This window comes from Stomoxys calcitrans, chromosome 2 (assembly GCF_963082655.1).
Source record: "Stomoxys calcitrans chromosome 2, idStoCalc2.1, whole genome shotgun sequence".
Lineage (NCBI taxonomy): Eukaryota > Metazoa > Arthropoda > Insecta > Diptera > Muscidae > Stomoxys > Stomoxys calcitrans.
Genome location: NC_081553.1, coordinates 14210093 through 14221642, shown reverse-complemented (window position 1 = coordinate 14221642; position 11550 = coordinate 14210093).

Genomic DNA, 11550 nt, shown 5'->3' with positions numbered 1-11550 from the left:
CAGACGCATATTTCAAGGTGTTACAAATATAATGACGAAATTAGTATACCCCCATCCTATGGCTGAGGGTGTAACAAGTAAAAAAGCGTTAAGTTCGGCCAGGCCGAACTGTGGATACCCACCACCTCGGGTATATATGTAAACCACCTTTCGTCGAAATCCGTTGCAAAATGCATATCTTATGCTCCATAGCAGCTATATCGAAATATGTTCCGATTTGGACCAAATACTAATAAGTACAAGTCATTGTGTATAACAAAATATTGGTCTTTTTAGTAGCTATATCTTAAAATAAACCGATTTGAACCCTTCACGACATGGATGTCGAAAAGCCTAACATAAGTCGCTATGTCACATTTCAGTGAAATTGGATTATAAATGCGCCTTTTATGGGGCCAAGACTTTAAATCGAGATATCGGTCTGTATGGCAGCTATATCCAAATGTGGACCGATCTGAGCCAAGTCCCAGAAAAATGTCGAAGAGCCTAACACAACTCACTGACCCGAATTTCGGGTCAGTGAGTTCCAGTTCTTGAGCCTCTAGAGTGCGCAATTCTTATTCGATTGGAATAAAATTTTGCACGACGTGTTTTGTTATTATATACAACAACTGTGCTAAGTATGATTCGAATCGGTCCATAATCTGATATAGCTGCCATATAAACCGATCTTGGATCTTGACTTCTTGAGCCTCTGAGGGCGCAGTTCTTACAGCTCCCATATAAATCGATCTCTCTATTTTACTTCTTGAGTCCCAAAGGTCGCAATTTTTATTCGAATTGGCTGACATTTTACACAGGTCTCCAACATATAATTTAATTGTTGTCTGAACCGGACCTTATCTTGATATCGCTCTAATAGCAGAGCAAATCTTTTCTTTTATCCATAATTTGAATAAGAAGAGATGCCGGGAAAAGAACTCGACAAATGAGATCCAAGGCGGAAGGTATATAAGATACGGCCCGGCCGAACTCAGCACGCTTTTGCTTGTTTTTTTCTTTATTTGAGAAGTGGGCCCCAGCTCTTAGTCGCAAATAACAATTTTATACTTTAGCTTCAACCATCTTTTAATAGAGTACCATATTGTCGCATTCCATCTATAAATAAAGGTTAATGGGGTTTCGGGTGTGGGGCAGCCACCCAGATATTTGGTCCCAACAGATTCGTATTCTTCTCTCAAAGACCTTTCACTTGAGTCCCGTATTGTTGCTATTGTTTTGGTATACATGTCAAATTTAAGGTTTTTGTGTAGGCGACCCCACCAATTTAGTTCGAAATATTTATATCAGCTTCGTAGTCACTTCCATAGACTTCATTTATAACCTACTTTGTATTGTTAGACATGACATCTTGGGCCAACACTTTTTATTTGATTTTTACTCTACCTCCAAGTACCTTTCATCTGATATCAATATAGCCTTAATGGGTAATCATGTTCTATGGGAGTTGGGGCCAAAAACAGTTGGGCCCACATTTTTTTAACAAATTCATACTCTATTCTTAAATAGCTATCTTTCTATACACATATAACCGCAATCGTCAGAGATGTCCTGATTGGGTTGGGGTTGGGGCTACTCCCAAACACTTGATGCCAAATTTTTTTATAAAATATCTACTCTACTCATACATCCTCCACCATTGATGGGGTATACTAATTTCATCATTCCATTTGTAACATATGGTTATATTGATCTGATACCCTACAATGTTATACCCTCCTCATGATGGCGATATTTGTGAGGTACTATGCCATGTAAAAACTTCTCTCCAAAGAGGTGTTGCACCGCGGCTCGCCGTTCGGACAAGGTTATTGGGAGGAGGCCCCCTATCATTGAGCTTAAACTTGAATTGGACATCACTCATTGTTGGTGTTAAAATAGTGCAGTTTATTTCGAGCAGAGTTTTGGTAGACCATTTTAGGAGACTTGACCCAATCAAAATACATACAAAATTACAAATTTCGAACTTTATCCGTTACAGAGGATAATTGAAATATGGAATTTAGTAGCTCTGCAGATATTCCATATTATTTTAGCATTCCATATTATTTTAGCATTAAGAGAGTATACAATGTTGCACACTCTCTCATTTCACATAGAACATAGTATTGCAATTTTTGCCCATGAACATTCCACTAAGGACCGGAGACAAACTTCTCACATATCAATGAGTGCAGTTAGATTCAAGTTTTTAACTCAATGATAAGGGGCATCCCTTTTATAGCCGAGACCGAACGACGTGCCCCAGTGTGACACCTCTTTAGAGAGAAGTTTTTCATGGCATAGTACCCCACAAATGTTGCCAGCATTAGGAGGGGAAAACCACCGCTGAAATTTTTTTTCTGACGGTCTTGTCAGGATTCGAACCCAGGCGTTCAGCGTCATAGGCGGACATGCTAACCTCTGCGCTACGGTGGCAGCATCCTATCGATGCTGGTAAACTGTTATTTCTGTAAATGGGTAGGTAGCCTCCATTAGACCAGGAAAATGTTGAAATTATACAGAAATTTGTACGATCATATCTCGCCTTGAGCAGCAATAATCGTTGTCGTTATTAATTTCGTTCGTTTGTCTTTCGTTTTTTAATTAATTTTACAAACCCAAGAGTTTTAAGAGAGGGTTCTCTCTGAACATCATGTCTCAGCGTCTAATTAACGTTATTTCATCGTTGTGGCTCTTCTTTTTTTATTTGATTGACATTTACCATCGTTCATTTACATTTTGTAATTTTGCTATCATTCCATTTTCTTGTTCTCTGTCGTTATGTGTAAATGATGGTTAATTTACTTTGTCTGTCTGCCTGTTTATGACTGTTTACTTAGGGGTTAAATGGTGGCATTATAAGTACATATTTTATGAAACCTTTTTTGTTTTTGGTAATGATTCATTAGCAGACATCTAATGGAGGGAGAGATGGAAAAAGGGGTGGTGGGGTTAATTGTGCTTTCTTTTTTTTTTAATTTTTTGTAATTTTATTTGACTTCAGTTAGCAAAAAGAGAAGTGAAAAAAAAACAAATTTGTTATATAAAAGTAATTTTTATCTCAGATCCTTAATGGTAATTAAGGTTTCGTTTGTTAGCGAATGGCAGAGACCTAATATTTTAAATTGTCTAAAGTGGCAATAACGAAGACAAAAAATATTACAGCACCAAAAATACAACAAAGTGAAGCTGTTTGAAAGTTTAAACTAAGTTATAGGAAGCATTTAAAACTAACCCTTAGACGACAAAAGGATTCAAATGTATATTCACAGTTAAGCCCTCTTGAGTAGAAATGTTAGCCCTGCACAGAAAAAAAATTGCAAAAAATTTTCAATCAAAAATTTAATTGAAAACAGGAAGAAAAGGCAAAAATCTGACGGAGCCGACTATATAATACCCTACACGTTGTACTTTTTATAAATATAGTCAGACTTTTATTTGGATACCTATTGAAATATCACACTGATCCAATCCTTAGACCAGTACCGGGTGGACCCGTTCCTTAGGGACTGGATAAACCATATGCTAAGGAACAGGTGGATAAATTGTGTGTCCCATGGCCTAAATATAAGGGAGAAAGTGGCACAGGGCACGCCACAGGGGGGACATTTTATCGACACTCCTATGGGTGACCACCATAAATGACCTAAAGGGTGATTTTTTTGAGGTTAGGATTTTCATGCATTAGTATTTGACAGATCACGTGGGATTTCAGACATGGTGTCAAAGAGAAAGATGCTCAGTATGCTTTGACATTTCATCATGAATAGACTTACTAACGAGCAACGCTTGCAAATCATTGAATTTTATTACCAAAATCAGTGTTCGGTTCGAAATGTGTTCAAATTTTGTTCAGCGATGAGGCTCATTTCTGGTTGAATGGCTACGTAAATAAGCAAAATTGCCGCATTTGGAGTGAAGAGCAACCAGAAGCCGTTCAAGAACTGCCCATGCATCCCGAAAAATGCACTGTTTGGTGTGGTTTGTACGCTGGTGGAATCATTGGACCGTATTTTTTCAAAGATGCTGTTGGACGCAACGTTACGGTGAATGAACACATTTCGAACCGAACACTGATTTTGGTAATAAAATTCAATGATTTGCAAGCGTTGCTCGTTAGTAAGTCTATTCATGATGAAATGTCAAAGCATACTGAGCATCTTTCTCTTTGACACCATGTCTGAAATCCCACGTGATCTGTCAAATACTAATGCATGAAAATCCTAACCTCAAAAAAATCACCCTTTATTACGGATGCTGACTGAGGAGGGATTTGAACCCGTCTGCTACGCAAACGATGTTATAATACTTCTAAGGGGTAAGGATCCGAACCAGGTATGCTGAAGGGACGAAAGGGTCTTGCAAATGGCATATGACTGGACTAGACCCAGAGGTCTCAATGTTAACCCAGAGAAGTCTGAAATATGCCTGTTCACGAGGAAGACGAAGGTGGGCCAATTTAACGCACCACATTTCCTCAATAAAACGATTTCGATATCGGACAAGGTCAAATACTTAGGTGTGATCTTGGACAGGAAACTGAATTGGAAGAGTCACATTCAGGTGCGTGCTGAGAAGGCAGATGTTGGATACTATGTGGACGGGCCCTAGGCTCAAAATGGGGTCTGAATCCGAGGATAGTCCACTGGCTCTACAGGAGCGTGATTATACCAATAATTACTTACACCTCAGTAGTTAGGTGGACTGCTATGGAGAAAAAGTGCAACATAAGGACCATACAACAGGTTCAGAAAACATGTTGTCTTGGCAAAGGCGGAGCGATGAGGACCACGCCCGCTAGGGCACTGGAGACTATCCTAGATATCCGACCCATTGACATACATATTGAATGTAAGGTAGCCACTACGGCTATGAGACTTAAGGCGATGGGAGTATGGATTGAGGATGGGAGCAGCTTATACCATGACGGTATAATCGAGGTGACGATAGGAAACCTGGAAGGAAGTGGAGAGGTTTCCGTTCAGATACCTGAGATGAACCTTGAAGTCGAGTGCGACGCACTGCTGCCATCGGCACAGTCTCTAATTGATGGAACCCTGGTATTGCCATCTGGAAAATCATGGATCAAAGCTAGAGGACAGAGTGGGCCTGGGGGTTTACATTGAAAAACCCAGGGACTGACATCTGTTTCAGACTGCCTGATCATAATACGGTCCTGCAGGCGGAGATCCGGGCGATCACGGAATACGTGAAGTGGTGTGGTGCTAACGCGAGGACGTCGAGTGTGAACATCTTTATGGATAGTAAAATTGCCATAAGGGCAATAACAACCAGGACGGTAAGGTCACGAACAGTCTTGCAGTTTAAGAAGGAGATTAACGCCTTCTCTGAGGAAGGGAAAATCCTCATCGTTTGGGTGCCGGGCCATAACGGAGAAAGGGGGAAATGAAAGGGCAGACGATTTGGCGGTGAAGGCCAGAGGACTGCCGTCAATAAACTTGGTTAACCCAAAGCCTTTCGGGTCGATGCAGTCCGAGTTAAGAGCGTGGGCGACGAATGCGCATGCAACATTGTGGAACAGTGAAACGTTCGGTAGGACGGCGAAAATCCTGTGGGGGGATCCAGATCGTGAGAAGACGAGGCTATTACTGAAAGGAAGTAAGAAGGAGGTCAGTTTAGCTATTGGTATCATAACGGGACACATAGGACTACGAGCTCACTTATGTAAAATCGGTGCGGCAAGTGATAGCATGTATAGGGCATGCGGCAGATTTGTAAGAGTTATAGGAAAGTTTCTAAACAACAAAAAACACATGATGTTACGGTTCATATCATTTAATGTTTGAAGAATCTTTCATGCAAATGTTGACCGTGACTTAAATGGTCCATCCGCTTATTCCAATTTTGGCATTCTCTTTGCAACATTTCGGCCAGTATCTCACGAATAAATACTTCAATGTTGTCTTCAAATGCTTCAATTGAAGCGGACTTGTCTGTATAGACATGAGCTTTAACATAGCTCCACAAAAAATAGTCTAAAGTTGTTAAATCGCACGATCTAGGCGGCTAATTGACCGGTCCCGAACATGAATTAAATGTTCACCGAACTCGCCTCTCAATAAGTCCATTGTTACGCGTGTTGTGTGGCAAGTGGCACCGTCATGTTAAAACCATATGTCATGCAAGTCAAGCTCTTGCATTTTGGGCAAAAAAAAAATTGGATATCAACTCACGATAATGCTCACTATTCACAGTTATGTTACGATTCGCCTTATCTTTGAAGAAGTACGGTCCAATGATGCCACCAGCCCATAAACCGCACCAAACTGTGACTTTCTATACCCACCAACGAAGGATGGGGATATATTCATTTTGTCATTCCGTTTGCAACACATCGAAATATCCATTTCCGACCCTATAAAGTATATATATTCTTGATCAGCGTAAAAGTCTAAACGATTTATCTTCAACAGACAGACGGAGAGACGAATGGAAATCTCTCCGTCTGTCTGTTGAAATCAAGCTACAGTCTTTGAAAATAAAGGCATTGAACTGAAACTTTGTACAGATTCTTTTTTTAGGGTCTTAGGCCCATAAAAGCCACATTTACTATCCGATTTTGCTGAAATTTGGGACCGTGAGTTGTGTTAAGCCCTTCGACATTCTCCAATTCAATCAATTTGGCCCAGATCGGTCCATATTTGGATATAGCTGCCATATAGGCCGATCCTCCGATTTCTAGGCCCTTAAAAAAGACATTTATTATCCGATTTTGCTGAAATTTGGGACCATGAGTTGTGTTACGCCCTTCAATATCCTTCGTTTATTTGGCCTGGATCGGTTCAGATTTGAATATAGCTGCCATATAGACCGATCTCTCGGTTTTAGGTTTTGAGCCCATAAAAGGCGTATTTATTGTCCGATGTCGTCGAAATTTGGGACACTGAGTTAAGTTAAGTTCATTGACATACTTCTACAATTTCGCGCAGATCGGTCCAGATTTGGATATAGCTGCCATATAGACCGATTTATCGATTCAAGGTTTTAGGCACATAAAAGGCGTATTTATTGTCCGATTTCGCCGAAATTTGGGACAGTGCTGGGCTCTTCGACATTTTTCTGCAATTTGGCCCAAATTGGTCCAAATTTGGACCATGTAGACCGATATCTCGATTTAAAGACTTGGCCCCTAAAAGGCGCATTTATAATCCGATTTCAATGAAACTTAACATAATGACTTATGTTAGGCTTTTCGACATCCGTGTCGTATATGGTTCAAATTGGTTTATTTTTAGACATAACTTCCCAAATGACCAATATTTTGTTAACAATTGAACAATGACTTTTGCTTATTAGTATTTGCACCAAATCGGATCATATTTCGATACATTGGGTTGCCCAAAAAGTAATTGCGGATTTTTTAAAAGAAAGTAAATGCATTTTTAATAAAACTTAGAATGAACTTTAATCAAATATATTATTGCCATTTTGTTCGATAACCTTTTGCCATCTTCCTGGCAAATTTAGTATTCCACGCTCATAGAACTTCTGGCCTTTATTTGCAAAAAACTGAACCAAGTGCGATTTTATAGCCTCATCATTGCCGAAAGTTTTACCATTTAAGGAGTTCTGCGAAGGTCGAAATATATGGTAGTCTGATCGTGCAAGGTACGATCAGACTACCATATGGTGGATGCATCAAAAGTTCCCAGCCAAGCTCACTCAATTTTTGGCGAGTGACCAAAGATGTGTGCGGTCTAGCGTTGTCCTGGTGGGATATGACACCTTTACGATTTACCAATTCTGGTCGCTTCTCCTTGATGGCTGTATTCAATTTGTCCAATTGTTGACAGTAAACGTCCGAATTAATCGTTTGGTTCCTTGGAAGCAGCTCAAAATATACCACACCCTTCCAATCCCACCAAACAGACAGCATAACCTCCTTTTGGTGGATATCAGCCTTTGAAGTGGTTTGAGCTGGTTCACCATGCTTGGACCATGATCGTTTTCGACTAACGTTGTTGTAAACAATCCATTTTTCATCTCCAGTCATGATTCGTTTTAAAAACGGATCGAATTCATTGCGTTTAAGGTGCATATCACAAGCGTTGATTCCGTTTTCTTAAATGAATTTCTTTCAATACATGTGGTACCCAAATATCAAGCTTTTTCACCAGTCCAAGACTTTTTATGTGATAATGAACGGTTGATTTTGGTATATTTAACTTCTCTCCTATCTCACGCTCAGTTACATGACGATCCAATTCGATGAATGCTTAAAATTTGTCAACGCCGACTATATGAAAAATCCGCAATTACTTTTTGGGCAACCCAATAACTGCTATTGGACATAACGTGTGCAATTTTCACCGAATTTCTATGAAGGGTGGTTTACATATATATCCGAGGTGGTGGGTATCCAAAGTTCGGCCCGGCCGAACTTAACACTGTTTTGCTTGTTAATTTTTTCTGTGTGCAAAATTAATCATTTTATTGGGAAGAGCGAAAATTGAGAGACCGGTTTATACTTACTCAGTTAGAAAATACTATCGTTTAGAAGATCAGATCTTTTCTAAATCTTAAACACTTCTTCATAAATTCTCCCCGGTTTATTTTACTTATGAAGTTTTGAGCCTGGCAAGATTAAGAAAACCTCGTCATGAAAATCGTGGTTCACATTTCGCCAATACTCTTCGCAATCATTTATGAAGAATGGTCCTCTCCAACACTCTCCTTGTTCGTTTTCGCAAGTACAGGTGCTTCAGACTGATTTATCAACTAAAGTTCTCTATAGAGTAATATTGCCTGCCGATCTTACGATTTCACTTCCTCTTTCGACACTTCTCTTCAAGCTACTGGATACTAACAATAAAATCCTTATACTTCCGTTTTTCCTATCTTATTTTTTATTTTTTAAAATTACTTTTTCTTCAGCAATATTTAGCCCATAACACAAATGCAAATCCTTTCTCCCGCCATCACAATTAACAATTTTTAATTTTCATAATTTGTTGTCTCGTTCATTATCAGCGTCATTCTCACGAAAAATTTTAATTTCCACTTTCTGTTGTGTGTCCCCAAACATAATTCCATTCAATTTTGTTAGACGAAGGTATCTCAACAACAGCAAAAACAGGCAGCATCCCGACCCAAACCAGCAGCTATAGCGAAAAAACATAATTTCCGTTTACTTTGGCGTCCTTTTTGTGTGTGTTCCTTGTTCCTGGCTGGTGTATTTCGTGGGTAATAAAGCCAGAGATGTGAAATCATTGATAAGCCTTTGGCGACGGCCGACGAGTGAGTGTATGTTGGAAATTCGAGGACGACAGCTACTATGATGAACTTTTGCCTTGATGGCATTATTGTCGCGCCGCGAATGGTTGGGGGGAAATGAAAGTGGTTGCTGGTGTTGGTTGACATCAAAAAGGATAAAAAATGAGATTGGCTTCTCATTTTTTTTTTCTTATTTTTGGGAAAGATCGATTGTAATAATGTGATTATTTATCGTTTATTATTATTTTATACGCATTGTTAGAAAATGTTTGATTTTTTTCTGAAGGTAGCAAATGTATAATGCGTATATTTTTATTGATTGATTTCAAATGTTGATCTCGTTGTAGATATCACCGGAAAAAGAGCCAAGAATCTGGAATAAATTTGAAAATACTTTATTAGAATTTTGTTTAATGGTCCATTATGTTGCAGACAATGATTTTGGCAAATACTTTTTTTCTCCTTGTTTTTCATTGTAGACATAGAGACGATTACTGTCACTTTGATGACAATGGTCATGGTCTATATATACACGTAAAGACCATGGGATAAACTTGTATTCATATTTTTCATTAAATTCTCTTCGATCTCGTCGCGAAAGAGAAATAAAATGAGAAAATCTTTTCGATTTTCAAAACTTCCTCTAAATAATTTGAAAAAAAGCTCAGTTTCCAAAACTAACAAACTAGCGTTCGCATGTATTAGATTATATCAACAAAAGCGTGTTAAGTTCGTAGGGTCACCCAGGCTGGCGTTTGAAACGTTTTTTGGACGATTTTTTAGTAGAAGTTTCATCGGATTTTTGGATCAGCAACTTGGACCATCATAAAAAATCACTGCGTGTTACGTTTCAGCCAAATCAGTAGAGAATTTAAACCTATATATCCAAGAATGTTGGGAGCTATAACAAAACACTACACTGAAAAAATATATTTCCTAACATTAGAGATTTGAGCCAAAGATTAACAAGCTTTATTTAAATATGATAAATTTTCCAACCTTCCAAGGAAACATTCTCTTTGGTGAAAAATACTTTTCTGCATATTGAGGATTATTTATTTTAAATGGTAGGTTAATAAATCCTTAAGTTTGCATCTTGTTATTAAAGCCAGAACAAGTAAAAAGGCGTTAAGTTCGGCCGTGCCGAACTTTGGATACCCACCACCTCGGGTATATATGTAAACCATCTTTCATCCGAATCCGGTGAAAATTGCTTACCTTATGCCCTATAGCACTTATAACGACATATGTTCCAATTTGGACCAAATACTAATTGGTACAAGTCGTTGTTCAATTGTGTATAACAAAATATTGGTCTTTTTAGTAGCTATATCTACAAATAAACCGATCTGAACCATATACAACATGGATGTCGAAAAGCCTAACATAAGTCATTGTGTCACAATTCAGTTAAATCGGATTTTAAATGCGCCTTTTTGGGGACAAGACTATAAATCGAGATATCGGTCTATGTGGCAGCAAATTGCAGAAATATGTGGAGGGGCTTAACTTAACTCTCTGTCTCAAATTTCAGCAACATCGGACAATAAATGCGCCTTTTATGGGTCCAAAACATTAAATCGTGAGATCGGTCTATATGGCAGCTATATTCAAATCTGGACCGATCTGAGCCAAATTGAAGATTGATGTCGAACGGTCTAATACAGCTCACTTTCCCTAATTTCGGCGACATCGGACAATAAATGCGCTTTTTATGGGCCCCAAAACTTAATACCGAGAGATGTCCGATGTCTATATGGCAGTTACATCCAAATCTGAACCGATCTGTGTCATATTGCAGAAGTATGTCAAGGGGTTTAACTTATCCCACTGCCCCAAATTTCGGCGACTTCGGACAATAAATGCCCATTTTACGGGCCAAAAACCTTAAATCGAGGGATCGGTCTATATGGCAGCTTTATCCAAATCTGATCCGATCAGATAGAAGAAAGATGTCGAAGGACCTAAGACAACTCACTGTTCCAAATTTCAGCAAAATCGGATAATAAATGTGGCTTTTTATGGGCCTAAGACCCTAAATCGGAGGATCGGTCTATATGGCAGCTACATCCAAATCTGGACCGATCTGGGCCAAATTGACGAAGAATGTCGAACAGCCTAACAAAAATCACTGTCCCAAATTTCAGCAAAATCGGATAATAAAGGTGGCTTTTTATGGGCCTAAAACCCTAAATCGGAGGATTGGTCTATATGGCAGGTATATCCAAATCTGTACCGATCTGAGCCAAATTGACGAAGGATGTCGAAGGGCCTAACACAACTTCCTGTCCCAAATTTCAGCAAAATCGGATAATAAATGTGGCTTTTATGGGC